Source organism: Diabrotica undecimpunctata, chromosome 6, assembly GCF_040954645.1.
Source record: "Diabrotica undecimpunctata isolate CICGRU chromosome 6, icDiaUnde3, whole genome shotgun sequence".
In the NCBI taxonomy this organism is placed as follows: domain Eukaryota; kingdom Metazoa; phylum Arthropoda; class Insecta; order Coleoptera; family Chrysomelidae; genus Diabrotica; species Diabrotica undecimpunctata.
In genome coordinates, this window is record NC_092808.1 from 134552684 (window position 1) to 134570144 (window position 17461).

General features: G+C 35.5%; 1 protein-coding gene across 2 annotated transcripts in view; it reads left to right on the top strand.

The window, feature by feature from the left end:
- The window catches only part of sprt (PDZ domain-containing protein sprite), a 306461-nt gene that overhangs the window by 43571 nt on the left and 245429 nt on the right, over positions 1-17461 (top strand). The window lies entirely within an intron of this gene.

A 17461-nucleotide genomic window follows, 5' to 3' on the forward strand; every position in this document is an offset into this window, starting at 1 on the left:
AAAATTTTTGAAAAAAGATGAATAACTCAAAATTATGGAGTTTTGACCCATGGTATCCATACAGGGTGTTCTATTTAAAATATCAAAGTTGTTGTTCATTTCCAGTATAACCGGAAGTGGCATGCCTGTCAAAATATTTTCTTTAAGTTCGTCAAGCTTGTTAAATATTATGCCAAAGCAACTAAAATTTTATAAGTGCTAATAAATCAGAGGATAAGTTTAGCAGATGAACAACAGGGTTTTTGTAGTGGAAGATCGTGTACAGATGCAATATTCGTTATAAAACAAATTACTGAGAAATCACTAGAGTATAATAGACCAGCATTATAATAGAAAGCCTCTCATTTATGGGCTGGATGTTCGACAGGCGATGTATAAGTGCGGAAGGATAGTCGTGTCGTTTTCTGTTTAGTCTTCGTAAGATTCTCCTTTCCAGTGACAGTAGTCTATTGTTGAGATGTTTGGGCATCACAGCACAAATACAAGATTTGTACTCGATGACCGGTCTGATGAATGTTTTGTATGTATGGATAAGTGTACGTGAGTGTGTGCTGCCGAATTTTCCACTAAGAGCGTTGAGAAGTCCGAGTCGGCTCCTAACCTTATTACAGGTTCTGTCAGTATCGTCACTCCAGCGTAATGTTTGTGTAAACAGCACGCCGAGATATTCGATCTGGTTTCGGAGTCGGAGTCGTTCTCCCCACAAACTCAAATTGTGCCTTTCGGTGATGATAGGTGTGATGTATTGACTGCGATATCGGTGTCTGAAAATGATCATCTGTGTTTTGTTTGGGTTAGGTGTCACTCTCCATCTCTGACACCATTGTTCAACAAGGAGCAGATGATTTTGAGCTAACCTAAGTGTAGAGTCGACGTTTAGTGTTGTTGTAAGAAGTGCTGTATTCTGCGTATAGTAGAGTAGTTGTATTGGTGTATCTAGGATTAGGGAAGTCGCTATTGTAAATTGAATAGAGTATTGGTGCCAACACGGAACCCTGAGGTACTCCCGCTGTGGGAGTGAAGGATGTAGAGAATCGATCACGCTCCTTGACTGTGATTTGCCGTTGAGAGACATATGAGTGGATGAGTCTGACGAATGGAGTTGGTAGCCCGATGCTCTCTAGTTTCTTGACCAGTCCCACATGCCAGACTTGGTCAAAGGCTTTTTGAACATCGAGGAAGATACCTAGTGAAACTTTGCCGTCGTTCAGACTTTGTGTTAAGTGTGTGACGATTTCTGTCAATGCCGTTTTGGTTGAGTACCCTTCTCTAAAGCCGAATTGGTAAGGTGGGATGATATTGTGTTCTGTGGTGAAGTCTATGAGTCTTTCTTTAAGGATTCTCTCGAAGACTTTCGCCAGAACGTTAAGGAGAGATATCGGCATATAAGAGTGTGGATCGGTACGTGGCTTGCCTTTTTTCAAAAGCATAGTTGTATTGGCTACTTTCCAAGGTTTTGGGAAGTAGCAGAGTTTAAGAGTGGCATTGACTATGTTCGTCAGGTATAGAGTGACGCTCAGCGGGAATTGTTGCACGCAGTTCCTGGCAATATTGTCAGGCCCCGGTGCATTTGATTTGCCGATTTGGTGCGTTGTACTACGGAGGCAATATTTATATTGCATGGGTATACATTAATACAACCGTGGGTAGTACTGTGAAGTTTTGTCCAGCATCTGCGTTTCTTCAAACAGTATTGGATGTTCTCCGCTTCCCAAAGCGTGTTCGGCAACGGCAGATTTGTCGATGTGTCCTAAACGACAATGGCTTTTATGTTCATTTATCCTTGTGTTTGTGTGTCTTTTCGTGGTTCCCACATATACCATTCCACATGTGCATGGTATTCGATATACTCTGGCCGTTGCTAATGGCTCGCGTTTATCTTTCACCGATCTTAAACAGTCCTTGATTTTCTTTGTAGTCTTGAAAATGGTCTTTACGTTGGCTTTCTTAAGTATTCGCCCAATTCTGTCCGTTACCCCCGATATGTAGGGCAAGAAAGCTTTGCCTTTACATTCTGTTTCTTCGTCTTTTCTTCTAGAGATGTTGTTCATCGCTTTATGTATTTCTCTTCTGGTATAACCATTGGAGGTGAGCGCTTTTTCAATATGAAGAAGTTCACTTTTGAGATGCTGTGGTTCACAAATTCTCTTCGCCCTCTCCGCCAGAGTTTTGATGATACCTTGTTTTTGGCTTGGATGATGATTTGAGTTCCTGTTTAGGTATCTGTCCATGTGTTTAGGTTTTCGATACATTTTATGTCCTAAGTAACCTTCCTTTCGATTTACTAATACATCTAGGAACGCTAGTTGTTGATCTTTTTCTGTTTCCTTCGTAAATTGAATATTTGGATGTAGTGTGTTTATACAAGACAGGAAATCGTTCACGTGACTCCAAATCACAAAAGTGTCATCGACGTATCTAAACCATATCCTTGGCCTGTATGCTGAGTCCATTACCCTCTGCTCTAAATGCTCCATGAAAAGGTTGGCTACGACCGGGCTTAGTGGGCTTCCCATTGCTACTCCATCTACCTGTTCATAAATCTGGTCTTCCCATAAAAAGTAGGTGGTAGTGAGGCAAATACGGTATAATTCCACCATATCCTTGGAAACTAGTCCCTCAATTAACTTTAGAACGTCTTCTAGGGGAACTCTTGTAAATAGGGAAACAACATCAAAACTAACAAGAATGTCAGATTCCTGTAAAGTTATCCCTTTGATTTTCTCAATGAAATGGGCTGAGTCTTTTACAAAGGCATTGTTTTTTCCTATATGTGGTTGTAAAATATCGGCCAGATGTTTAGCAAGGCTGTAAGACGCAGATCCTATGGAGCTCACAATAGGGCGTAGAGGTACATCGTCTTTGTGGATCTGCGGCAAGCCATACAAGCGTGGTGAGACATCGTGTAACTAGTTTCTGATATATAGACACTGTAAGCTCGTCGTGAAACGTGAAGCCCTGTATATACAAATTAAATACTTAAATATTAAATATAATAAAATCTACTTTATTTTTCGTCATTAAACCCAATTTAATTTCATTACTCGGGATCCCCAAATATCGATTTCCTACTTTATTCCTTAGATGATTTTCTGTACGCTTTGTACATTGTCAATACAAATGTTAGTATTAATATTGTGTGACGACATTTGACTTTTGCGATTACATCTTCACACTTTCCATTGTCGTTTTTCGCTTTTATTATCCAGCATAAAATCAAAAATACGATCCTGCAAAGAATGCTCAAATGATTTATAAAATACCTGGCGGTTAGTGCATTATTCTGTGTGAAAACGCGTGGGTTAAGTTCAAGTCGTAGACTGTAGCATAATATACAACAACAATATAGGCACCAGCTTAATAATGATATTAGCATCTTGATATGGTGAAAATTTTTAATACTATGGTAGATAGTAGGCTTATAAATACTAGTTGTATATTCTAGAACTGCATACTAAAAGCAATTTAATTGTTGGCTGGAGCTATGGAGATAAGTCCCATACGATATTCATTTGTTATTTGTATGTATTTGCCAAAGGATATATTAGTTTTATCGCACCAAGAAAATAGGCAGAGCAACGAGTAAATAAATTGAAATTTTTTTCAATGTTTTTAGATGGATTTTATTGTTATATTTATGTTACAGTGGAAAAAAATACAAATAGACCCTTTCGGATAAGGCGATCGAAACAATGGAAATATTATTGAGTTTTACGGAAGAATACAATTGTTTGCAATAAATTTCTTTTTCGATCCTCCTCCTCTATCCATTACCCTTCGTAAGAATGTGGTGACGTTATGGTATTTGACGAATGGTTGCTATTCATTCTTCTCTCTCCTGGGCGCGGTGTGCTGCCTCCGACAGAGAGTAACCGGTAGCGCACTTTACTTGGTCTGACCATCGGAGTTGCGATCTTCCTCGAGTTCTTTTAGCATCTACCTTGCCTTCAACCACCAACCTCTCCATGCATTCCATTCATCTGGTAATGTGTCCAAAGTACCTCAATATATTTTGGTTAATGTCGAGTTCTGTCAATATTGAGACATTTGTGCGATGTGTTGTCCAGGGTATGCGCATCATTCTACGATATACCCACATTTCAAAGGCCATTATACTTCGTGAGACTTTTTAATGGTCCAAGTTTCTGACGCATAGGTAGCGATAGGAAAGTGAAATGATATGAATCTAGGAGAAAGAAAAATAGTGTTTAAAAAATTAATTTATAAATTATATACTATATAATATTAGATATAAAACGTATTTGGTTATTTTAATAAGTTATATACTAGGGAATATTATAAAAATTATTTATGTGAGGGCATTTTTAAGAAATTAGCATATAATAAGTGTAAAAAGTTTTTTTTAATAATTTTAATATTGTAAATATATTTAAGTGAGCCATGTGCATAGGCAACCAGATATACATATTCTGAAAGTGACAGACATTTAAATAATAGTTGCGAATATAAAGTGGGGTTATTTGTTATTTAAAATGTTTAGTTTACATATAGTTACGGATTTGAGGTAGTGTAATTTATTAATTTAGGTTGTTTAAATTACATATAAGTTTATATTCTGATCTGAAAAGCCTAAATGTCAACAAAATTCTCGATAGAAAAGTAAAGATTTCTCTAGAACACAGAATTTAACCTTTGTTTACGGAAGAACTTTCTCGAATATGGTTATGTCTGTGGATCCAAGATATACTTTTTCGAGAACATTCATATATAGAACAATTCGAATAGGATTTCTTGCCAGATGGTTCTGAAACATTGAAAAGATATAAATACTTGGTGATTTGGAGTCAGAGGGAGCCAGCCAGTCAGTCAGTATAAAGATGGTCAGACAATTAGTTAGTTACAGTTAGTGAAGTCAATTGTTCAGTAAGTTCAAGATTAATCAGTCAGAATTAGGAAGAAAGTATAAAGTATGCAATAATCAGTGATTTAGTATTAAAATGTGATAGTATTGGAAAGTATATTAGAAGAATATTATTGAAGATTAAAAATTATGTTATGTATAAATGGTGACTGGATAATGCAAGAAAGTATTAATTGAAAATAAAATTATATAATATATTTGGTGATTGGATATTGGTATATTAAAAAGAAGAATAAATATAAATGCTATTAAGAAGAAAAATAATTTAAATTGGTGGAAGCTGATAATTGGAAAAAGTAATTTCACAAAAACAAGGATAACCGAAGCTGAGAACGAAGACATTGAGTGGTGATTAAAATCTTTATTTTGGAGAACAGTTTCATTTAGGCATTCAGTGACAGAAAGGTACAAAATTTTGTTAATATAATTTAATTAGTGTCATAACAATTTCAATTTTAAAGATAGTTTGTTCAAAATTTACATTGTCTATATAATGTAATTAGTTTCATAAGAATTTCAATTTAAAGATAGTTTATTTTAAATTGACATTGGCTATGTTAAATATATGTGTGTTTCATAATAGATATAATAAAGATAATTTTAAAAAGTGCTTACAAACTAATTCTTTGAGGACCGCGATAAAAACCCTATATATATATATATATATATATATATATATATATATATATATATATATATATATTTAAAAAAAAACACTCATTGCTCATTAATACATCATTCACAAATAACACATCATCACAAAAGATAAGCGTCCGTACTAGGCACAGTTTCGTGTTCCTGGTTATGTCCGTATCTTTCCAGATTTTAGTACCGTTGTTGATCTGGCCATTGTAAGGCGTCGACGTATCTCTTCTTCGCATCCACCATTGTTTGTGATAACAGAACCTAAGTAATTGAAACGGCTTACCACTTCAAACCCCGCTACGTTTCGTATTTCTGGCTGGTTATTTCTAATTCGATCGATTATCTTTTTCGATAAGAAACCACAAAAAAAGTAAACGTGGTTAAATACCAATGGAATAAGATAAACGAAACGGACTTCATTCTTTCTTCTCATACTTGTATTGTGATAGATGTAACATTTCTTAATAAATTCACAACTGATAGTGACCACCGACTAGTTAGAACTAAAGTATATATCAATAGAAGTTTGACTGCAAAGAAGAAGATAGAAGGTAACAAATTACAAATGTTCCGCATGACGACTTTTAAAGAATATCAAAATGAGTATAAAAACAATTCAGAAAAAATTTACCGCAATAGATACATAACTAACAGATATTGAAGAAGCAAAAAAAGCAGTACGGAAAGAAAAGTAGTACTCAGGAAAACTACATTTCTAATATAAAGAAAATGTCAATGAGTGAAAAAAGAGAACTTATTCGAGCCCCTTCTCATATCAGTTGGTCCAACGTTAGATTGATAAGAAAATTAAATTTAGAGAACAAAAATAGAAGCGCAGCGTAAATTTTAGAAGTTTTAATGCATCGAACAACATTTTTGAATTTCCTAATTATAGAAAATATTTTATAACGTAATGAAAATGTTGATTAAACAGAATGATAATAAATATAAAAAAACGCATAGAATATGTAATATTAACATAAAAAAAATGTGAAAGTTTGCCACTGAGTTACATCCCCTTTATTTTTAATGACATTCACAATTCTCAGAGGAATAGTTTTTACCAAGTTCTGACAAAATTCTAATGTAAACGAATCCCATATTTCTTGCAATTTTTCCTTCAATTCGTTGACGGACTTGGGAGGATGTTTTCTTAAAGCTTTTTTCATTTCGCGCCACAGTTTCTATCGGGGACAAGTCGGGACTGTTAGAAACCCATTCCAGAAGTGGTATGCCTTTGTCTTCAATCCATTTTAAACTCTTTTTTGAGGTATCACAACCTGCGCCGTCCTTTTAGAAGACAAAATCTGCCGCTGGTGTTAAACGGTGTTCCATAATCGATAAAAGAAATTCTTCTAAAATATTTAAATATTTGTCCGTGTTTACAATTCCATCGATATAATGTAACTTTCCCACACCTGTAGACGACATGCTGCTCCAGATCATGACAGATGCAGGAAATTTGACTTTTCTCTTCAGACAGTCGGGATAGAAAGCTTCATTTTTCCTGCGAATGACGCGACTCCTACTGTTTCCACACACTTCAAATCTGGACTCATCACTCCATTGTATTGAATCTCATTGCAACCGAGTCCAATCTTTATGCTCTTTTGACCATTTTAGTCTATTTTTCTTTTGTTGTAATGTTAAAACTGGCTTTTCCTTAGCCTAAAATAAAATGAAATTTATTAAAAACCATTTATACTAATTTTTTCAACTATAAAACTTACTTTGTAAGTACCAAATCCTAATTTGAAATAAAATGAAATGAAAAAGAACTACTCCAAACATGGCAAGAATATTTCAAGACTTTACTAAACATACATCAAGAGAAAGAACATGGTGACAATATATATTTTGGGGTAGACCTACCGGTCTTCTTGTTCATGTGCCATCTCCTCTAAGAAGGTTGGCAACTATCATGGCAATTCGCATTTTCGATACCGCTGCTCTAAAGAGGTCAGCAGAAGTGCAGTTAAACCAAGCTCTCAAATTGTTTAACCAGGAGATGCGTCTTCTTCCGCGACTCCTTCTACCCTGTATTCTTTCTTGCATTATTAACTGCAACAAGTTATAACTCTCGCCCCTCATGACATATCCCAGATATTGCAGTTTTCTGACTTTAATTGTATTTAAAACCTCTTTATCCTTTCCCATTCTTTTCAACACCTTGACATTCGTGACTCTATCCACCCAACTTATTCTTAATATCCTTCTGTAGGCCCATAACTTGAAGGCTTCTAATATGTCCGAAACATATTTCTTTAATGTCCAAGCCTCCAACCCATAAAATAATGCGGAGAACACGTAGCATCTCAGAAGTCTTATCTTTAAAGAAATTGAAATGTCCCTACTGCAGAGTACTTTTTGCAGTTTGTTGAAAGAATTTCTTGCCTGTCCTATTCTTGCCTTAATCTCCTCTGCGTACTCATTATTTTCGTTAATTATTTTACCCAGATATTTACCCAGACCTACCGGTAAAGGACCCCAAAATAGATGAAACATTGCAAGCAATTAACAAATTGAAGAACGGAAAAGCTCCAGGCTCTGACAATATACTGGCTATTAAGTAGGCTGACACCATTTGTAGAAAATTTCATGGGGGAATACCAAGCTGGCTTCAGAAAACATAGATCGACCATAGACCAGATCTTTACTCTAAGACAGCTGCTTGAAAAAGGACGGGAATTCAATAGAACTATCCATAATCTCTTCATAGATTTCCGACAAGCGTACGACAGCATTAAAAGGGATCAGACGTGGAATGCAATGGCACAACTTTCAGTTTCAAAAAAACTTATCCAGCTTGTTAAGTTATGTGTGAATAGCTGTAGATCCAGAGTACAGATAGGTAAAAAACTCTCAGAATCTTTCGAAATAAGCTGTGACCTGAAACAAGGAGAGGCCCTGTCACCTCTCCTCTTTAATATTATCCTGGAGAAAGTAGTAAGAGCAGCACAACTTAAAACAGAATTACTGACAGTAAATGGATCAAAATTACTACTATCATACGCAGATGACATTAACATTGTGGGAAACACAGTCACCAATGTGAAGGAGACTTTTAATAAATCGGAGGTAGAGGCAAAGAAAACTGGTTTAAGGGTAAACGAAGAGAAAACCAAATACGTGTGCATCGACAGACAAAAGGGACGAGATAGAATAGGGCAAAATGATAGACCCATATAACTTTGAAAGAGTGGAGAGTTTTAAATATCTCGGAGCAACAATCACTGCAGATAACGATATCGCGAAAGAGATTAAAGAAATAATTCAGACAGCAAACAGATGTATGTACAGCCTCCACAATACTATTAAATCTAAAAGCCTAACACGAACATCAAAGATTATAATATATAAAACGGTGATTAGACCGATGCTTATGTATGGGTGTGAGACGTGGACCCTGACCAAAGAAACTGAGAGAAAACAGATGTTTTGAGAGGAAAATTCTCAGAATAATCTTTGGGCCTTATTACAACATTAATAACAACCAATACCGAATGAGAACAAATGCTGAGGTCAAGCAGATGTATAGAGCGAGCGATATAGTCCAAGAGATTAAATCCCAATGTCTAAGATGGGCTGGCCATGTATATAGACTCCCTAATAACCGCCTTGGCAAGTTAATATGGGAGGAAGGACCCATAGGAAGAAGGCCCTTAAGACGTCCACGAATGCGATGGAGAAACAATATATGATCAGATCTAAGAACAATGGGGCTACCCACTCACCCAACTATTATGGACGACCATTCAAGATGGAAGCAAGTTGTGCAGTCAGCCAAAACCCACCCCGGGTTGTAGTGCTACGAGAAGAAGAAAAAGAAATCCTAATTTGTGGGCCTCTCGGTGACATGTTGATCTAGAAACGTATCTTCCAATAACGTCACTCCATAAAACGCTTAACTCCATATAATTTGTTCATCGATTAATGTCCCTCGATCTGATTCGGTTATTTTACTTTTTCGTACATTTCTAGGTTTTGTGACGATCGAACCTGTAGTTTTGTATCTTCTGACTATATTTCTTATACTATAGCGTGACAATTGCAACATATTCGCGATTTCCGAATTGGATTTTCCAGAATTAAAAAATCTAATAATCCTTGAACAAATTTTCTCATCGATAACTTCACCTCGACCTATTGTACAATACACAAACGGCAAAAAGCCTTACAATACTACAAAGTACATTTAACATTAACTGACAATATTATTGTTTTGATGTCATTTTTCCATAGCTACCTCTGGATTTAACGTAATTATGAAAAGATCAACGTATGTTGACATAAGTGAATGCATAGCCAGAGTTTAGTGAAATTTTTTTATTGTTGAAAATAAATAAAAAACCATAAGGGGGTTTATTTTTAATAAATATGAATAAAAATGCCATATTAATTAATATGGGAACTTATAAAAACTTGCAGAGTATAATTTGTTTATGGTAATTGACTTAAACTGCAAATTTCACAGGTGGGCCAACTGATATGGGTAGGGGCACGTAGAGGTGAGCAAAAGAGGAGGTGCAGAAATTACACAACGCAAAAAAGAAAGAAGTGGGAAGAACAAATGGAAATCATAAAATAAAGAAATAGAAAGTTAGGAATAAGATAGTTACGGCCACAGAAGAATATTATCAAGGACTCTACAATAGTACATAACAACCATCTGAAGAACTAAATAAGTTATTGAACTCTAAAATTAAGGATGTAAACTCCGAGCTCCACCTAGAAATTAGTAAAACAGAAATAAGAAAAGAACTTAAGCAAATGAATAAATAACAAATCGCTACGCAAAGATGGAATCACTAAGTACAGAAATGTTCAAGAATGGAGAAAAGGACGTTATCAATATACTCTTCTGAAAAGAAAAATATTACTGTCGTGTACCAAAAAAGAAAAGATAGACTATATGCGGTACTATCCCTATTCGATATCTCAATGGAATGGTCAACCCAAGCCGCATAACGTTGATTAAGAAGCTGACCTTCTCAGAGCACGTAAAACAAACGGTCAACAAAGCTAAAGCACTTAGGAGTCAACCCTCGTCACTAATAGCTCGAAAGAATAAACTAAAATTTAAAACAAAGATTAGGATGGCAAACTGCATAATTTGGCCATCACTAACATACGCCTCAGCACCATGGGGACATACGTGTAAAACTAGATACAGACCGTCCAGATCTTCATGAACAGAGAGGCTCTGAATATTCCTAAGTACGTATTAAGGTACGTATTTAGGGATTCACAACAAAAGAGAATCCTGAGAACAATGGACGAAACAAAGACGCCCCTCAGGCAAAACAGCGCCTCAGACAAGTCAAAGGACGTACAGTCGCGAAACCTGAGCATCGAGGTCACGTGTGGCAAGCATAAGCTCGGTGGCCAGACCTTTCGGGCACGTCAAATAATAAATTCAATCAGTCATAGGGAGAAAAGCTCATCTAGCTACCCCTTAAATTAGGTGGCCTAACCACACAAAGTAAAACAAAGGATGTTTCATGACCCAGGGCATCCAAAGTAACGCTCAGTACTAAAGCCTTCTCATTCGTTATGTCCTGCGATGGGGAGGGTGGTTGGTTATAGTTTGGGGGTCAGATAGTTACCGCTCCTTAAGGGTTGTGACCGGTTTGATCTTCGGAGATGTGTGTCCCACTGAACCATTGAAACACACATGCCACTAGGAGCTGGGGTTTGTACAAATTTTGTGTGTGTTTGTGTGTGTGGCTGCTAAATAAAATATTATAGCCCAAGCTTTAGGAAAAAAAAACGTGCATTAATTTGTGAATTTTTGAAACCAACAAAACGTTGAGGAGACAATCCCTGGACGATGAACAACAATCCCTGGAGTAACATCTTGATCAAAAATTCTTAAATTACTATAAATTTTGCAGAGCCAGAACTTTTTTAAAAGATAAAGATCTAATTCTAACACATCAATATTTTTAAAAACCAAGCAAAACAAAAAGATCTGATTATATTTCTGATCATAAAATTTCAGGTAAACTAATTACCAATCTTTTCTAAGAAATATATCACTTGCAATTTCTGACACGGAAAATCCCAGCCAAATATTGAACAAGAGAATATGAGCTCTAACAGCATACTTTAGTGCTAATATTGTTATAAAATTTTAAGTAAGAAGTAGTTTTGTATTTAGGAAACTTACAGTTTGAGAAATGTTTATTAAAAATTTTATTTAACAAAATGATCAAAGTATCTTTATAAAGAAAACATTCTCCATTTACGCTGAACCTGACTATTTATTATTATTATTCATTGTGTACCTACTAAAGGCATTTTGAAACTATCTTTTCTAAAAAATGTATGGCCAGATTGAATTTATATGTGACTCTTCTCTGTAGGGTATCAAAATCTGACTGTCGCTCCGGAGCGAATTAGTATATTATGCTCGGGCGATTAGTATTGGCGATGCAATATCATAAATGACATCCATTACTTTACATTATATCGTAATTTTATCAAAATTTATATATATATATATATATATATATATATATATATATATATATATATATATATATATATATATATATATATATATATATATATAGATATATATATATTCGGTTTTTATAACGTCTTACGACGTTGTCCGACTCCCAAACGCCACTGTATTCTGGTTTGAGTTAGGTCTTCGTCCAGATTTCGAGCGCTAATCGCTTTCCTAACTCCCAGGTTCCAGCTCTGTGGTGGTCTTCCTCGTTTCCTCTTCTCTGGGGGTTGCCACATCATCGTTTTTTTAGGCAATCTTTCGTCCCCCATTCGGCTCACATGTCCATACCATATGAGCTGTTTTCTCTCAATATCCTCAACTATGGTGCCCTCTGGTGAACTTCTGATGGCATCCATTTCCGTGGCTTCGACCTTTTTCTTATATTTTTCGGTTATTCTCCATGTCTCAGCTCCATAAAGTAGACTAGTTTTAACCATTGTCTCATAGATGTTCCATTTTCTTTTCTTTGATATTTCTTTACTCCATAGAACTCCGTTCAAACATGCTATAGCTCTTCGTGCTTGTACAATTCGATGTTCTATTTCTCGTTCGTCTTTTCCACTACGGTCGAAGATGACGCCCAGGTATTTATATTCGTTGCATGGATTTATTTTTTGATTGTCATCGATATCGAGTTGTTCTGCTTCAGCTCCAATTGAGAGGTATTTTGTCTTTTCTAAATTGATATTTAATCCCCATTTCTGGTATTCTTCAATTAGTTTTCTAAGCATGTATTCCATGTCATCTTTGTCATTTGAGATCACCACCTGATCATCTGCAAACTGTAAAGTATATATGTAATCCTGATCGTTAAATTGTATACCCATTCCTTTGACTTTCCTTTTCCATTGTTTCAGAGCTGCAGAGATATAAATCTTAAATAGAGTCGGAGAGATACAACATCCTTGTCTGAAACCCTTAGTAACTGCAAATTTTTCAGCTAAGAGGTTTCCGAATTACATTTGGGAGTTTGAACCATAATATAGATCTTTGAGAGCACTAACCAATGCTTGATGTATGTTTGATGCGCCCAGGACTTCCCATAGTTTATTTAGCGGGACTGTGTCATATGCCTTCTCAAGATCTACAAAAGTCATATGTAACTCTCTATTTGTCACAATTTTCTTTTCTATAATTTGTTTAAGACAGAAGATGTTATCTGTACATGAACGACCTGCTCTAAATCCTCCTTGTTCTTCATCTTCAGACGATTGATAATCTTCCTCTATCAGGTCCCGTAGTATTCGACCGTATAGTCGACTCATTGAGCTTGTGACCGATATCCCTCTATAGTTTTTACAATTTCTCCTGTCACCTTTTTTATATATTGGGGTCATATATGCTGTTTTCCATTCATCTGGTGTTGGATGTCCATTAATATATTCGTTAAATATCACCGTGATCATTCTGTGTAATTTCTCTGAGCCATTCTTTATTAATTCCGTAGTTACTCCCTCTGGTCCACTTGCTTTTCCATTCTTCATCCCTGCTATAGCTTTTTGAACTATGTTGATATCTATGGTAATATGCTCTCCCAGAATTTCGATTCTTGATGAATTCATATCTTCTTTAAATTCGTCTCTGTTCTCATTTAATAGATGTTTGTAATAATGTGTCCAATCCTCGGGATTTATGGGATTTAGAATCACTTTCTCGTTAGTCGGCTTCTTAACAGAGTTTATAAACTTCCACGCCTCAGTGCATTGTCGTCCTCCAATATAAGATTCTATCGCTCTGCACCTTCTATCCCATATTTCATTTTTGGAGGTCATAATTATCTTTCTAGTTTTCTTCTTCATTTCATTGTATCGGTCTTTGTCTGCGTCATATTTTGTATTCAACCACTTATGGTATAATCTTTTCTGTTACCGCATTTTCGACGTCTTCATTCCACCAAAGCTTGTTACTAATTTTATTTTGTTTGATTCCTAAGACCTCCTGTGCTGTTTGATGAATACTTGATATTATGTTCTCAAAATTTATATAGTTGTAATAAACACTCCATTGTGATATCGTAAATCTCTATTTTTAATGTTAAACGATTTATCTAATACAATATAGAAGTCTGTACCTACTTTATAAATTATTAATGTAATTAAGACAATCTCCGGTGTGTTCAGTAAATTAAGTCACACATACCATACTTATCATTTTATACTCCGCATCCATATAAATATGTCCAGTGGACCGGTTATTGACCTCGATGTTGTTGTTCCGATGGTATCTGAATATATGTATAGGTACTATAATACACGCTGATGAAAAATTCTACACGTGAATTCAACCAGTACAATAATCTTGTTAAAATTCCGGTAAACTATTAAGTATATTTATAAATTGAGGTTTTTAAATTAAATTTATAATAATAAATTACAAAGAACACAATAACAAAATATTTTATTTTAATATATCAAATATTTCTTTCTATTCTTGTCCTCTGTCTCTTTTCTGGTGCCGAATTATATCGTCTTCTTGGATTGCTTTCTTCGTTCCGGACGAAATAGTCAACGCATTACGAACTTTGTTAGTCTGAAACAGTTAGCTTTGTTGTTCCAATCCACTTGTGCAATTTATCAAGCCAGGAGATTCCTCTTCCGCGATATCTTCTGCTATCAATCAGTTTTTCTTGGATACCCTGAAGTGACCCATATATTTGTTTCTTTTCTATAGCCAAGATGCTCCAGCGTTCGAGTTTTTGTTATAAATAATATTTATCGTTTGCTGATCTTTCGTCTGAGAATTTGTCGTTGGCAATTCGATCAGTTTATGAGATTTTGAGAATTCTTCTGTATACTCATGTGTCAAATGATTGTATTTGTTTTTCCACGACTATTTTTTATGAATAATTATGTCAATATTCATTAAATATATACATTATCATCATCATTCTGGCTTCACAACCCTGCGTGGGTCCTAGTCTCCTCAAGAATTTCTCTCCAGTCGTCCCTATCGTACATATTTCTCATGTCTTCATCTATGTTACCAAGGAACCTTGTTCTGGGTCTTTCTCTTGTTTTCTGACCAATGGGTCTATCAAGAAGCGTTTTTCTAGCTGGGTAATTTTGTTCTATGCGCATTACATGCCCTGTCTACCTCAGATATCCTATCTTAATACATATGCTTTACGATATCTGGTTCCTGGTATATTCTATAAAGTTAGAAGTTGTATCGTCTTCTCCATACTCTATTGTCACTCATTGCTCCATAGATTCGCCTTAGTGCTTTTCTTTCGACACATTCTAGCATGTTTTCATTACTTTTTGTTAGAGTCCAGGTTTCTGAAATATATGTTAGGACTGGGCGTATTATTGTTTTGTAGAGTTTTATTTTTGTATTTCTCGATATAATTGTGGATTTAAGGAGAACATTGAGTCCAAAATAGGATCTGTTGACTGTGCAAATTCTCCGCTTTATCTCTGCAGTAGTATTATTTTCAGTGTTAAGGAGCGCTCCAAGGTATACAAATTCGTTCATTGCTTGAATGACGTCGTTTTGTATAACAAGTATTGCTTATTTTCGTATACTTCGTTTTGTTTTTGTTTATCATTAAACCCATTTTTGTATGCCTGCCATTTTTGTAAGTCTTTTAATGCTGCATACACCTCTCGTACAGCGTTTTCCGTTCTCCCAACAATTGTGATATCATCAGCATAGGCAAGGATTTGCGCACATTTATTGTATATTGAACCAGTGGTTGTGATTTGTGACATACGTATTACTTTTTCCAGAGCTAGATTGAATAGTGTATAGGAGAGAAAGTGTCCCTGACACAGCCCGTTATTTATTTTAAAAAGTTCGGACATTTCTCCCAGTTTTGTTAAATTTACCAACTGATTTGGTATTCCCAGCTCTTTCATTGCTTTGAACATTTCTCTTCTTAAATTATTCACATTATTAAATATATACACTATATATAAATTTTGGCACTCGTTGTATGACCTATCGCTAAAGGTCAACAAAAAATCTCTCAGATCACAGAAACAGTGATGGACAACGATAATGAAGAGTCTGAACATGGAGAGAAATAGCCAAAAGGTCCGGTTACTATTGAGGCGTTTGGCCTGCAATCCCATAAAAACCACTAGACATGTCAACGTTAAAGCTGACCAGATCACTCATCTACTGCTTAAAATAGGGAAAATCATAAGCTCAGCAAATTTTTGGAAGAAAAAATCCAACCACAGCCAGACCGGGTGACTGAGGAGCTGTCAAAACTCTTTACTTTGGTGGATATCAACAAAGCTATCAACCTTTGTAAAAATGACAAAGCAGCTGGACGCTTATAAGTGCCGAACCTATAGGGAACGGCACAGTCAAAGTCATAACAAGTCATAGCCTTCTTGAAACCTGGGAGAACAGAGATGATCCCAACAGCTGCTCAGGCACCTGTAATATTATTTACTCTTAGCTGTTTTGTCTAATGTATTGTTCTAGTTGTGTGGATTTTGAGTCTGCAGTTCATTTTAAGCAGCTTATGATCTGATCGACAGTATGCTCCAGGCATAGCTTTTATGTTTATTACTGACGTTTTCCATCTTTTCCGAACGAGTATGTAGTAGATTTGATTTTTGTATTCTTTATTTGGACTAGTCCACGTTGATAGCCTTTTTGGGGGCGTTTCTATGTAAATTTATATTTAAGTTCTGCTAAATATGCAGTCCATGAGTTCAGTCCCTCCTCATTCCTTGAGCCCTGTCAGGGAGTGGTGACACTCTAAATATTATTAGCTTGCTGTCCCCATTGGCTGGGATCCTATGCTGTATAGTCCATGTAGGATCTGTATAGATTGTGTTGGAGATCTTTCTCTTGGTCTTCGGCCTTCTACCATTCCTTCTACTACCATGCACCACGTGCATACCTTTAGGTATGCACGTTTATTTGTTTTAATAGTCTTTTATATGAATCTATTCCAAAATTGACAGGTTGGTTCTATGTTCTGTCCAGAGCACATTTCGAAGGCTTTGATCTTATTCCTATCGATTTTTTTGAGACTCCAATTGGGAAATTAAAAAGTTACTATCAAGAAATTAGAAAATTAACAAAATGTGAATCGAAAGAAACATATAGTGGTGAAAGAACTTGAGAACTTATATTATCGATAAGTATGTTTCTAATATATATAGTTAGTTAATTCAAAATTGAAATTGAAGCCACTTTGTGGATAAAAGACAACATATAAAGAAAAACAAAGGAATTGAAGTTGTTAGTTCGATACACGTGATATGAAGTAAAAAAATAGAATCAAATCTGATTGGTTATGAATTTTATAGGTAATACTCGCATTGTATAGCTTAATTATATACAAGAGTAAAAAATGCCGAGAAAAAGTCTGAAGCATTCATTTCTGCACAAAAAGTAATTTAATTGCATGTCATTATTTAGCTCCTAACAATGGGATTAGGATGAGTGACAGACTC